General features: G+C 45.1%; 1 pseudogene; it reads right to left on the bottom strand.

Moving 5' to 3' along the window:
- The window catches only part of LOC146344253 (uncharacterized), an 86,242-nt pseudogene that overhangs the window by 54,648 nt on the left and 17,516 nt on the right, over positions 1 to 14,078 (bottom strand).

The raw sequence follows: 14,078 nt of genomic DNA, 5'->3' as shown, positions 1-14,078 counted from the left end.
TACCCTTGTCCCGCAAAACTGAAAGTACTGTTTCAAACCTGAAGAAATAAAACTGGAGAAATGAAACTGAAACTTAACTGGGGAAATGAAACTACTTCTCTCAGGGTTACCCCCTCCTGACAGAAAATTCCAGGCCTCTTAGCCTGACCTTTCTTTTCCTTTGCCTCTGTAGGCCTCAAACCTTTACAAGGCCAAACATGCTTGTTTTGGAGGGCTCTAGGGACAGCGCACACTGAATTACATATGTAGTAGGGGTATGAGCACACACACACGCACATGCACACACACACATCTCAGCTCATATGATTTGGCACTTTGGAAAACAGCCCATATCTCCTTAGAGCAATTTAGAAGAGGTCTGCTTTGACTCATTACTCAACAGTCCAGAAAACAGAAGCCTTATACTTCCCGTTCACTACCATGGGATTTTTAAAAAAATGGCTGTCACTTTTTTTCTCTTTGTCTGAATTGGATGATGCAGGCATAGCAACCCCTTAGCTGAAGATCATGACTAACAATGTCAGAAAAATAGGTGCAGGGGTCTTTGTACTTTTATATTCTGATCTTTTTAAAAAAAATAGAGGGAACTGCCAATAACACATTTATCTCTTGGCAGAACTGGATAAAACTTGCATGGACTATTCCCCTTTCTGAGTGCCAAATTTCAGAACTAGAGCTGCAAGGATTTTTGTGCAAGAGCAGCCTTGACAGTTTGAGGGGGAGGCACTTATTCCCCTATGTTCCTTGTGGACCATGGCTCTGACAATAACAGGCATCCTAGAGGTTTCCCAAAGTAAGAAATTTGCTAGTTATCAGAAGGGCAGGTACTGCGGCTCATGTGGAAAAGGATCTCTCTAATTCGGGCGGTGTGGGGAGGAACTGATTTGTTTCCCCTTCCATCCTCCTAGTTCCTTCCAGTAAGCTGCCAATAAACTACCCTGCTGCTAGACCAGTGGCCTTCAGTATTTTCAAATGGGAGTTGCTTCGGCAAAACAAAAACAACAACAACAGTGTGAGACCTTTGATAAATTACTGCTAAAATTAACAAAGAATAATCCAATGTAAAACTTACTTTTAACTAGGGATGTACGGACTGTGTAAAATCCACTCTGTCTGTGTTTCATGGATTGTCAGGTGCCTTTCGTTCCATCATCCTCCCACAGATGGATGTGAATATTTTTGTCGTCTTGCGGAAAAATAAGAAAATAATTATGTATGTATTTACATAATTTACCTTAGTATGTTACATTTAGCATATTGTCCCCCATTATACCATCATTATCATACCATTATAACTATTGGTACACATGACACCAATGGGCACCAATAGTTATGATAATGGTATAACTGCTATGTGTAGATTCAGCCTCTGTCTAAGCTGTATTTTTTAGAAGATACCATGAAAAAGCTTGAAAACATTGGGATGTCCTCTTTGATTATTGGATGGCAATTTTAATAGTGAGGTAAATGCTCTTGTTAATATAGCCAAACCTCCAATTTTGGCAGAAGCTTGAAACAAGACTCTCAGCTATAGAATCTGTCACAGTATTATAACCTGAAAGATATATAGGGATAACAGCATTCTAATAGGAGGAAGTATATTTTCCCCAAACTGGATCTTATTCTAGAATAGGCCTGATTGTAGCTTCTACACCCATAATGACAGGCCTACTTCAAGATTTGATGATAGGATCTTGTGTATCAGATCATGCTTGGGTATCCTATAATACTCTATCAAAGGTTTTAGTGGCAAGGTTATAATTGGAGGTTGACTAATTTGATATTGTTGAATGAAGTGGTGCTAGAGGAACTAAATCAGTAACTATGAAATACTTTAAGCACAGTGAAAATTGTGGTGTTCCTGGTGAAATAGTTTGGGATGCTTTCAAATGCATGTTAATGTATAAATGTATAGGCATAACCTTTAATATTGCAAACAAATAGGGATATATCAGATATAAACTTGAATTATAAGAAACCCAAAATGTTCAAAGCAATATTTCATGTCTAAAATAAAATAAAACTACTATGAGAATGGTAAAAAACAAACATACTCTTGACCATAAAACTGTCTCATAAATTAAACTCTAGAATAGGACCAGTTATAAATAACCAGGAAGGTTCACTTAAAGTAGGGCTGTGCAGGGACCCCCCGATCCGACTCAGAAGCCGCTTTGCAGCTTCTGAGGCAGGCCTGATCTGGCTCGAGTAGATTTGGGATCCCCCCGAACCGCCTCGGCCCTGAACCCGAAGCAGAGTTTGGATGTTGAACCCCACTTCGGGTCCCCCTGAGGCCTCTGCGCAACCCCCCTTACCTTGCCACTGCCTCCTCCTCTGCCATCATTGTCCTCGCTGCCTCCTCCACCACCTTCTCCAACGCTGCCGCTGTCCTCACTGCCTCCCTCACTGACACCCTTGCCACTGCCCTTGCCTCTGCCATCACCACTGCTGCCATCCTCACAGCCTCTGCCAACCTCCTGGAACTTCCTGGAGGTTGCCATTTTAAAATGGCGACTCCCTACAGTAAGAGTTGCTGCATGGCTCCAGGCCTCAGCAGTTGGTGGTGGTGAGGATGGCAGTGGCAGCACCAGAGGTGAGAACGGCGGTGGTGGACACGGCGGCAGTGATGGAGGCAGTGATGGATGCGGCGGCAAGGGCAGTGATGGCGAGGACGACAGCAGTGTCAGCGATGGTGGCAGAGATGGCGGTGATGGCAAGAACAGCGATGGTGGCATGGCGGTGGCTCAGGTAAGAACCTGGAGGTGCCAGGGGGGCTGGGCTGGGGGGGTGAAGCTCCGAAGCGCACCGAAGCAGTGCACAGCTCTAATTTAAAGGTGAGAATAAGAGGATATCAGATGCCTTTGTAAATTATTTTTCTGAATTGTATACTTCCAAGAAAACCAATTCTATGGTTATATATGGCTTTTAAGCGCACATACATTTAAATTTTTCTCGGAAGAGCATGTACATTATCTTAATAGAACTTACAAGAACAAAAGTTCTAGGTGTAATTAAAAATTTAAAATAATAAGAAGAAGACCCCAGGATGGGATGGACTTTGTGCTGAGTTTTACAAAGGGCTTGAGGATATATTGGTGCAACCACGACCTCCTGCCCCTGCCATCACCCTGTTCTGCTTAACTTATGAAATGGGGAGTCACCTGTACTAAATGTGTAGTACCATTAGACTTAGCCTGGCTGCCTGTGGCCATGTGTAACAGGTGAATAGGCTTAAAGGGCATTCAAAATGTGTTGGACTGAATCAATTGGATTTTGGTGTACTTGAATGGCTGTCACCACCATACCTTGTGAAAAGATGTATCTATCTAAATACTGCCGGAGGCTGAAGAAACATTCATCCAGGCCCATCAAGGCCATTCTTATTCCTTAATTTGCAAGGCTGGATGACTAGTTCCTTTCAGCTTTGAGGTACCAAAATAATGGCAATCATTAAATGTAACCATACATATTTTAAGTGTAAAGCTATCAAATCAGTGAGCTATATTGTGACCTGCTCTCAGGACATTGTTGGAAGCTAATACAACATGAAGGTTATTGTAGGGAAGGAGGATGTGAATAATTTGTTCCATCCTCTTGCCCCTTCATATTTTTTAAAACATCTTTTTTAAGGAAAGCATGTCCCCAAGAGCATATTTGGCAGATTTCCCAAGAAGCACTTTAAATTTGAGGAAAGAATATTGACTTAAGCATCCCCTTTTAACTTGCAGAAAGGGGCGGGGGAGAAAGAGACAAAGGGTGGGGGGTTATGGTATGGTTCATTAAATTAAACAAAACTCTGGACAAGCAGAGAATGATGCAAGATCAGAAAAGGACTTCCAATCATGTTGGGATTATAGAAACAACAACTTTGCATACAACATAAATTCAGATATAAACTGACTGAATGCTGACACTAAAAGTGTGCGGAGAACCAATACTTATGACATTTGAGGGTTGGCTATGGTTTAAGGATAAGCTTTTCTCAGTGCCAGGCCAATGCCAGGCCATTGCTGGAATGGAGAGAGAATGCATGGAAGTGCATCTCCAGGACTGTTTTTTGGAGAAAGAGTGATGACATCATCTGCCAGAGTGATTGACAGACTCTCCTTGCTCTGCCAAGTGAATAAGGTGATAATGAGGCTTTCGAGACTGTGAAATGCATTAAATGGTACCAACACATTTCACTATTGGTTCTGATCGATTAGTGAAGAAGTCAGAGAATGAGGAATAATCGAGCAGAGGCTGGATGCTTCTTTATTTTTATTTGATGGAGTTCCTACTTCATGTGAGAGGTTAAATGGTAATACTTCTTTGCACGATTGTTTGCATTGCTCATTAAAAGTTAAAGGTTGAATTTCAGCTGGCTGAAGATCTCTACTTGATGTTCAGTGTGTTTTACAAGTATAGTGTATGCAGTCAGAAGTAAGTACCACTGAGTTCAAGGGAGCTTACTCCCAGGTAACTAGACACAGGATTGCAGTCATGCTTAGGGATGGAGAGAACACTTACGTTCTGTTCCATTCTGTTTCCGCTGGGGAGAGGACGCACTCCATCTCTCCCCCCAGAATCCTTGAAGGGGGAGAGGCGCTCCGTCCCTCCCCCCCGGAATCCTGCCTGGCCGGCTCTGCTCTGCGGCCAAGCCGTGGAGCCTCTGGCCAGCTCCGGCCGCCCACAGCCAGATATCTGGCCTCTGGGCAGTCTGCAGGGATGCAAATGGCAGAAGCCATAGCCGCCGCCATTTGCATAGGGATGTACGAAAGTCACTTACCTGGTCCCACAGCTTGCTTCGCGGTGGGGGGGAGGTGCTTCGGTTCTCCCCCCGAAGTTCAGGCTGGGGAGGAGGCGCCCTGCCTCGCCTGGCCGAAATTCAGGCCGGGGGGGAGGCACCTCGCCTTGTCCGGCGGAAATTCAGGCCGGGGAGAAGCACCCTGTCTACCCGGCCACAAAATACAAAAGTGAATGTAAAAACACACACACACACGTGATAGGCTACGTAACGATTTACGTAGCCTATCATGGCTAGATTTCCAAAGTCAGCCATGATAGGCTACGTAAATTGTTACGTAGCCTATCACGGGTGACTTTGAAAAAAAAAAGCGCGTACGCAAATGGCGGCGCCGCCGCCATTTGCGTTCCTTATTTGGGCCCGGGTAGTCTACGTAAAGATTTACATAGACTACGGCGAAAATAAGGGCAACGCCATTTGCTATTTGCGTTGCCCTTATTTTCACGGTAGTCTACGTAAATCTTTACGTAGACTACCCGGGCCTAAATAAGGAACGCAAATGGCGGTGCCCATGGGTGCCACCATTTGCGTACGCGCTTTTTTTTTTTCAAAGTCACCCATGATAGGCTACGTAACGATTTACGTAGCCTATCACGGCTGACTTTGGAAATCTAGCCGTGATAGGCTACGTAAATCGTTATGTAGCCTATCACGTGTGGTTTTTTTTTTTTACATTCACTTTGTAATGGCGGCGGCGGCAGCCGGTCGGAAGACTGGCCGCCACCCCCGTCGAACCGCCGCCGAACCGCCGCCGGGACCCGCCGCCGAGAGGGACATTCGAGGGAGGTAAGTCCCATCCCGGGGGGTGGGGGGGGTTTGGCGGCGAATTTCACTGCCAATTTTGGGGGGCCGAATGCGTTAGTATTCGGCCTCCCCGAGATTCGTGGAGAAATTCTCCGCCATCCCTACATTTGCCTCCCTGTACTTAACCATGATAGGCTACGTAAATATTTATGTAGCCTATCACGGGAAAGTTAAAAAAAAAAACGCGTATGCAAATGGCGGCGGCTATGGAGGCCACCATTTGCGTTCACTATTTTTCGCCGTTCTAGCCTACGTAAATATTTATGTAGTAAATATTTTTACGTTCGCTATTTTTAGCCATTCTAGCCTACATAAATATTTACGTAGGCTAGAACGGTGAAAAATAGCAAACGCAAATGGCGGCCACCGTAGCCGCTGCCATTTGCATACGGTGCGCCCAGCCACGGCTGGCCAGGAGACCAGCCGCTGCAGCTCCCCCCGCTGCTGCCACCGCCTCTGCTCCCACCGCCCCCGCCCCTGCCACCCCCGCTGCCGCCCCTGCCACCTCCCCCACCACCCCACCACCCCTGCCACCCCCCGCCTCCCCTTCCGCCACCACCACACCTTCTGCACCTGCCGCCGCACATTCCACCGCCGCTGCTGCCACCGCACCTGCCGCCGCCGCACCTTCCACCCCTGTGCCGCACCTTCCACCCCCGAACTGCACATTCTGCCACCACCACACCTTCCGCCGCCGCCGCCGCTGTGCTGCCACCGAAGCTGCCGCAGGTAAGTGCCATCCCTGGGGATTTGGTGGGGTGAGAGGTGGGGACAGGAGACCATCCTGCCACGGATTCCAGGGGGCCAAATGCCAGTGCATTCGGCCTCACTGGAATCTGTGGCGGAATTCTCCGCCATCCCTAGTCATGCTCCATAAACTTACTTGTGAATTTTTATGAGTTGTTTGTTTGCTTTGGATGTCTGTGTTTTATGATGGAGTTTTTAACCAGTGTTAGCTCCTTTGTGTATAAAGAACAGAAAAGTGGTGTGTGTGCGTGTGTGATATGGGCAGTATTCAGTGAGACCCTTTGCCTCCACTGATTCTTTTCCACCCCACCGAGTTCTCTCCAAGGAATATTGGAGAAATCCACAACGGAACCAAATGAGTTTGGATTTTTATGAAACCAGCCCATGGATTCCACAGTGGACTGGCTTTTGCACTGTCGGGCATATTCCATAGGCTTGCGAACTATTTTTCTAACCTTTGGGAATTCTGCACAAATTTCATTGTAGAAATATGCACGAATTATAAAATGGCCAAAAATGTGCATTCCCTCCCATAGGATATAGCATGAAAACACACAGTTTGGGGTAATTTGTGCATTTTTGCATGTGCCAATTTGTGAAAATTCTCATCTGCACAAATTCGGAAACTTACCAACGGTCCAGTTCTGTCGACAGGGGGATGATGGAATGAAAGGTGCCTGGCAATCTGTGAAACACAGAAAGAATGGATTTTACACAATCCATATATTCCTATCCTTTCCACTAGGGATGTATGAAAATTCTGCCACGGATCTCGGGGAGGCTGAATGCCAGTGCATTCGGCCCCCTGAAATCGGTGGCAGAATGGCCTGCCACCCCGCCACCCCCCCTGAGACGAGACTTACCTTGGGTGGATCTTCCTGGCGGAGGCAGCAGCTGCAGCGGCCGGTCTTCCAACCGGCTGCCACCGCCGCCATTTCCAGTTTAAAAAAAAAAAAAATGTGATAGGCTATGTAAAGATTTACGTAGCCTATCACAGCTAGTTTTTTTTAAAAAAACATGATAGGCTACATAAATGTTTACGTAGCCTATCACGGCTGACTTAAACAACAACAACAACAACAACGCGCATACGCAAATGGCGGCAGCCATGGCCGCCGCCATTTGCATTCCTTATTTTGGCACGTCTTAGTCTACATAAACATTTACGTAGACTAAGACGGCAAAAATAATGGGAACGCAAATAGTGTAGACGCTATGCTGCCATGTAGGCTGCCATGGCAGCCTAGATGGTGTAGACGCTATGCGGCATGTGTAGACGCTATGCTGCCATGTAGGCTGCCATTTGCTTCTTCATTACAGCTGTGATAGGCTACGTAAATACTTACGTAGCCTATCACGGCTAACGCAGGGATGCCATTTGCGTCCCTGCGGAGGCCGTGATAAGCTACGTAAGTATTTACGTAGCCTATCATGGCAAAAAAAAAAGGGAACGCAAATGGCGGCGGCTACGGCGGCTGCCATTTGCCTTCCCTTTTGTTTTTGCCATGATAGGCTATGTAAATATTTACGTAGCCTATTATGGCAAAAGACAGGGGTACAAATGGTGGCCACTACTCCATTTGCTCCCCTGTCTTTTGCCGTAATAGGCTACATAAGTTTTTACGTAGCCTATCACGGCAAAAAAAGAAAGGGAACACAAATGGCGGCCGCCATAGCCGCTGCCATTTGCGTTCCCCTTTTTTTTCTCTCTCTGTTGTTTATTGTTGTTTATTTGGTCAGTCACTTCCAACTTCATGACTTCATGGACCAGCCCATGCCAGAGCTTCCTGTCGGCCGTCGCCACCCCAAGCTCCCCCAAGGTCGAGTCCGTCACCTCCAGAATATCATCCATCCATCTTGCCCTTGGGCAGCCCCTCTTCTTTTTGCCTTCTACTTTCCCTAGCATCAGCATCTTCTCCAGGGTATCCTGTCTTCTCATGATGTGGCCAAAGTACTTCAGTTTTGCCTTTAAGATCCTTCCCTCAAGTGAGCAGTCTGGCTTTCTTTCCTGGAGTATGGACTGGTGTGATCTTCTTGCAGTCCAAGGCACTCTCAGAATTTTCCTCCAGCACCACAATTCAAAAGCATCTATCTTCCTTCACTCAGCCTTCTTTATGATCCAGCTCTCGCAGCCATAGGTTACTACATGGAATACCATTGCTTTAACTATGTGGACCTTTGTTGTCAGTGTGAGGTCTCTGCTCTTAATATTTTATCAAGATTTGTCATTGCTGTCCTCCCAAGAAGTAAACGTCTTCTGATTTCCTGGCTGCAGTCAGTGTCTGCAGTAATCTTTGCGCCTAGAAAGACAAAGTCTGTCACTGCCTCCACATTTTCTCCCTCTATTTGCCAGTTATCTATCAAACTGGTTGTCATAATCTTGGTTTTTTTGAGGTTGAACTGCAACCCAGCTTTTGCCCTTTCTTCTTTCACCTTCGTCATGAGGTTCCTCAGCTCCTCCTTGCTTTCAGCCATCAAAGTGGTGTCATCTGCATATTGGAGATTAATGTTTCTTCAAGCGATTTTAACTCCAGCCTTGGCTTCATCAAGCCCAGCACGTCGCATGATTTGTTCTGCATACAGGTTGAATAGGTAGGGTGACAGTATACAACCCTGCTGTACTCCTTTCCCAATTTTAAACCAGTCCGTTGTTCCGTGGTCTGTTCTTACCATTGCTACTTGGTCATTATACAGATTCCTCAGGAGGCAGACAAGATGACTTGGTATCCCCATACTACCAAGAACTTGCCACAATTTGTTATGATCCACACAGTCAAAGGCTTTAGAATAGTCAATAAAACAGAAATAGATGTTTTTCTGAAACTCCCTTGCTTTCTCCATTATCCAGTGGATATTGGCAATTTGGTCTCTAGTTCCTCTGCCTTTTCGAAACCCAGCTTGTACATCTGGCAATTCTCATTCCATGAATTGCTGGAGTCTACCTTGCAAGATCTTGAGCATTACCTCACTGGCATGTGAAATAAGTGCCACTGTTTGATAGTTTGAACATTCTTTGGTGCTTCCCTTTTTTGGTATGGGGATATCAGTTGATTTTTTCCAATCTGTTGGCCATTCTTGTGTTTTCCAAATTTGCTGGCATATGGCATGCATCACCTTGACAGCATCATCTTGCAAGATTTTAAACAGTTCAGCTGGGATACCGTCATCTCCTGCTGCCTTAAATATTTACGTAGCCTATCACAGTGAAATACAGGGATGCAAATGGCGGTGGCTACGGTGGCCACCATTTGTGTCCCTGTGCAGGCTTCCCAGCAGCCAGATATCCGGCTGCAGGCAGCCCCGGCCGGAGAGAATTTCGGGGGGAGGGACGGAGTGCCTCCCCCCCACCGCGAATGTCAACCTTCGAAAGGTAAGTGACTTTCGTACATCCCTAGCATTGCTGGGACAACACACTTAGCGCTATGTATTATAGTTAGCCTATTGGTAAACCAATGTGGGCAGGCTGAGTATGTTCCATTTCCAATACTGTTGAAATTGTTTAGGGATGTGTGTGTCACCCCACCCCCTCCCAGGAGCTTGCTGGTCTTATCAAAGAACCATTTAAGTTCTTCTTTTATAGATCTGCTAAAGGGACGGTAGTGTTATGTTTTCCCCATGTTTTCAACGTTTTCAAAAGTACAGGCATAATTATGACTTTGGAAACCCATACTTCAAGAACTCTAAGTGCCACAATTATATGTGACTGAACCCTCCCCTCTCCATGTGTGTAGGTGGGTAGGTAGCTGCAAGCTATTTATAGTGACTAGACTAAACTCATAGAGTTTCTAGCTTCCTGGTTAGCAAATGTCTTGTCCGAGGTTTCTTTAAATGAACTAAATCACACACACACACACACACACACACACACACATTCTTAACTGGTAGGAATATATTTGTCAAGGAGTGGGGAATATTATCTAGATGGCACTGTTTTAAAAGCAGCAGAAGAAGGCTTTTCGATCAATTGCATGAACCTTGGTTTAAAAAGTGTTGAAAATTGTTCTTTTTCCAGGCAACCTGGTGAGATGGTCATTTTGGTATTTGTGCAAGCTAGTTATATAAAATTGCTTTTGGGTCACTTGGAATATGATCAGCCCTCTGGGACTTTAGGCAGCCTTTTTTGTAGCATTCTGAAATATTACTTGGAACCTATAGTCCTTATAGCTGAAATGAGATAAGTGCCCTTAGAGGTGCTTTTTCACAGACAATTGCATCCATCATCTACCATATGTAAACAGTATAAAGGGGAATTAATGTCTCAACATACTTACAGCTCAGGGAGGAAAAATGGTCCCTTTTTAGCAGCAATGCAAAATCTGTAAGTCCTTTAATAATGTTAATATGGCAAGATGTAACACTCAAAAAAACCATTTAAAATTCAAATTATAGCGATGTGAACCTTTTAACTAGGGCTGTGCACTGCTTTGGTATTAAGCCCAAGCTCCAAGTCAAAGCAGGGTGATTCAGACTGTTTCAGGCCACCTCAGAGGTGAGGTAGAGGGGGCCTAATGTGGCCTGAAGCAAAGCTGGTCACTCTGAAGCACTTAGGTACACTTCGGTGCAATCCAGAAGGCCAGCCACCATGCTGCCACTGCTGCCTCCCAGCCCACAGCTCCTTACCTGGGTTCTGTGGACACATGCCAGCTGCCATCTTGTTGTTCCAGGAGGGGGAGCCATTTTTAAAATGGTGATTCCCTATATTTCTGGAAGTACAGGGAGTCTCCATTTAAAAAATGGCTCCCCCCTCCATCCCCCAGAACAACAAGACAGCTTCTGGCATGCATCCAGGGGGCCTAGGACCTGGAGTTGGCAGTGGCTCCCCCAGTGGCAGAGCTGGTGGCAGTGGCACCGGTGGCTCCCCCTGAAGACCCCCCCATGGAGCAAGCCTAAGATTAAAGGACCTAGGTAAGGAACTGGGGGCCGTGTGACGTGTTGGGGACCCCCGAAGTGGGATTTGGATGTCCGAATCCTGCTTCAGCTTTGTAGGCTGAAGCAAGACAGCCCCCCCCCCCAATCAGCCTGAGCTGAATCGGGCCACCTCAGAAGCCCCAAAGTGGCCTCCAAGTCAGAACCCTCCTTTTAACATGTGACACCAAACACATTCTATATGAATAGAAATGGAGGAGGAGAAGAACCAAGGTGAAAACACACACACAATGACACACACATGCTCAGAGTCATGTTTAAAATTTCTATAATGCCTGGTCTAATATTTGCAATAATATTGTATGTTCCATGTTGCATCACAAATATAGTTTCAAGGGGTTGTATCCAATGTTAATCCTACTTAGAGCAGACCCATTAAAATGAAAGGTACTTATGTTAGTTGCCACCAACACAAGTCCTTTCCATTCCAATGGGTCTACTCTAAGTAGGACTAACACTGGATATAACCCAAGTAATTCATGTAGCTGTTCATTATTCTTTCTTTCTTTCTTTCTTTCTTTCTATCTGAGATTGGGTAGTATTGATTTTTCCAACTGTTTTACATCTTAATCCTTTATTATACCTAGTAATATGTTACATTGCTCTTGATTGTTATTATTTTTTTGATCAAAACACATTGGGATTTTTACGTTTCCTCAGGAATAAATCACAGTTTGCCCCTGCATTAGATGCACTGACTGAATATGTTACTTCTGTAGGGCTAGGGGTTTTTCTGCAGTGTTGCAAGATCTAGTCTCACAGTTAAATTTGATCTCAATGGGGAGTTATCTCTCTGAAACCTAAAAATGATGTTGCAATGTTGCAATACAAATACAATCTTAACATCTGAACATACATAATGGGGATCAGATGTCAGTATAATGGGGATCAGATGCATAGATTTGCACTCTAGTGATTTCATTTCATTGGCTTGTGTTTGCATGTAAAGCAGGCTTGTGTAGTTTTTTTGTAGTGTACTTGAGCTCTCTATAGTGTTTTTGGTCCCTAGATGGGCAACAATGATGCAATAATTGCTGTGTGGAATGTTTGTCCTTTCCCCAGTTCTGAATGTTCCTGGAGGCTACCTCTAACCACTCCTGAATGCCAACAACAGGCCTTCTCTGGTAGGGATCTACAAGAGTTTTGTTTCAGTTCTACAAATCATCTGAACATGCCCTGTTGGCAACCCCAGGTCTGTAGCCGGGCTGTGGGGTGGGGGTGGAGGGATAAATGTTATCTGCTCCACCTAATCTTTTTAAAGAACAATTAAAAAAAAAAGTTTACAATTTTGTATTTAAAAGTCCTACAAACCAGGTGAACTGTCCCCCCTACTTTTTCAGTGCTCCCCCTGAACTTTTAGCCTGGCTATGGGCCTGGGCAACCCCAAACACTAACAGGAGCACATTTTTTGGAAAAATGCTTCTACATCCCTGAACTTGTGATTGTGTTCAAAAAATGCATATATTTTATATTTTATGCATATGTATTTTTATAGTTCGGAGAATTTCGGCAAGCTCAAACATACATCCCAGGTTCTCCTGTCCCTAGACCTCTCTAGACATCATCATACTTTCCCTCCTATTACCCTGGTAACTGGCCAAGAATAGGCTGTGGCCCCAGTGTTCTACAATGCCAAGTTGTAATGGTTCTGAAGGCGGTGAGGACAGTATGTACTAGTTATTCCTTTACACCAAAGAACACTGTAGCATATCCTTTGAACTGCTGACAGGATAAATCCTTTAGGAAAATGAGACATCCTATAGTGTTTATATGTACTGCCTTGAACATATGCCAGAAGCTTGTCTGTTAATTAGAGAAATGAAAGCCCAGATGGCAGCAATGAAGAGGAACTGAAAGAGAAATTTGGAAGGTTGCCTGTGATGGCCTCAGTTAGGAGCTTAGTCAGAACAACATTTCCCAGGGGGAAAAAGGGCAAATCCTAACCATGATGATACAATCCTATGCATAATTACTCAAAAGTAAGTCCCACTGTGTACAATGGATCAGTTATTTATCTTAAGTTGCCTTCGGCCATACATACAGCTTTAGCATGTGACGTAAGACCCAGTTATGTGTAGATTTCTTTGTGTACTGTCAGAGAGCTATGATGTGAACAAGAAACTCCATAGTCAGAGCCTAGGACATACCCAGGTTTGTATGTGTCCATTTCTATCCTTGCTTAGAGTTAAGGATTTTGAACAGATTTTTGAGTCGGTGGGCATCCTTTGTTGTAATACTTTGCTCTGCCCCAAGTGGTATTGTACATAAATGTACAGATCCAATGTCCAGTAATCACTGGTGCCTAATAACTCACTCCCACTCCTGATAACATAACATTAGACGTGGAGATGCTTGGGTCTTCCCTGTGGTAACAGCTGACAAAATCCACATGTCACCTGATCACTTGTTACTAGGGATGTCATGGGCACTCAAGTGAGTCTAGGGGTCCCCCTCCCACAACCCCCACACTGTGCGCACAGAGCCACTGTCCTTGCTCGCCTCCCACTAGCGCCAGGACTCACCGCAATCCTGTCCGGTGAGCGCCTGCCATTTTCCTGCCTTTGTTTTCTGCATAAAAAGGGAGTTTAAAAAATGTGCATATTTAAATATGTGCAGTACGGGGCCAGGAAAGTGTAATATGCACAATGTTAGAGGTATAATGCCTCTAATATTGTCCATATTAAGCTTTCCCAGCCCTCAAAATGTGCATAGTTAAATATGCGCATTTTAAACTCCCCTTTTTACACAGAAAACAAAGGCAGGAAAATGGTGGGCGCTCACTGGACAGGATCATGGTGAGTCCAGGCAACTCACC

This window comes from Heloderma suspectum, chromosome 5 (genome assembly GCF_057233095.1).
Source record: "Heloderma suspectum isolate Gila_16-S chromosome 5, 16-S_ref, whole genome shotgun sequence".
Classification (NCBI taxonomy): domain Eukaryota; kingdom Metazoa; phylum Chordata; class Lepidosauria; order Squamata; family Helodermatidae; genus Heloderma; species Heloderma suspectum.
The sequence above is the reverse complement of the archived record's forward strand: the minus strand, read 5'-3'. Positions and strand labels throughout refer to the sequence as shown.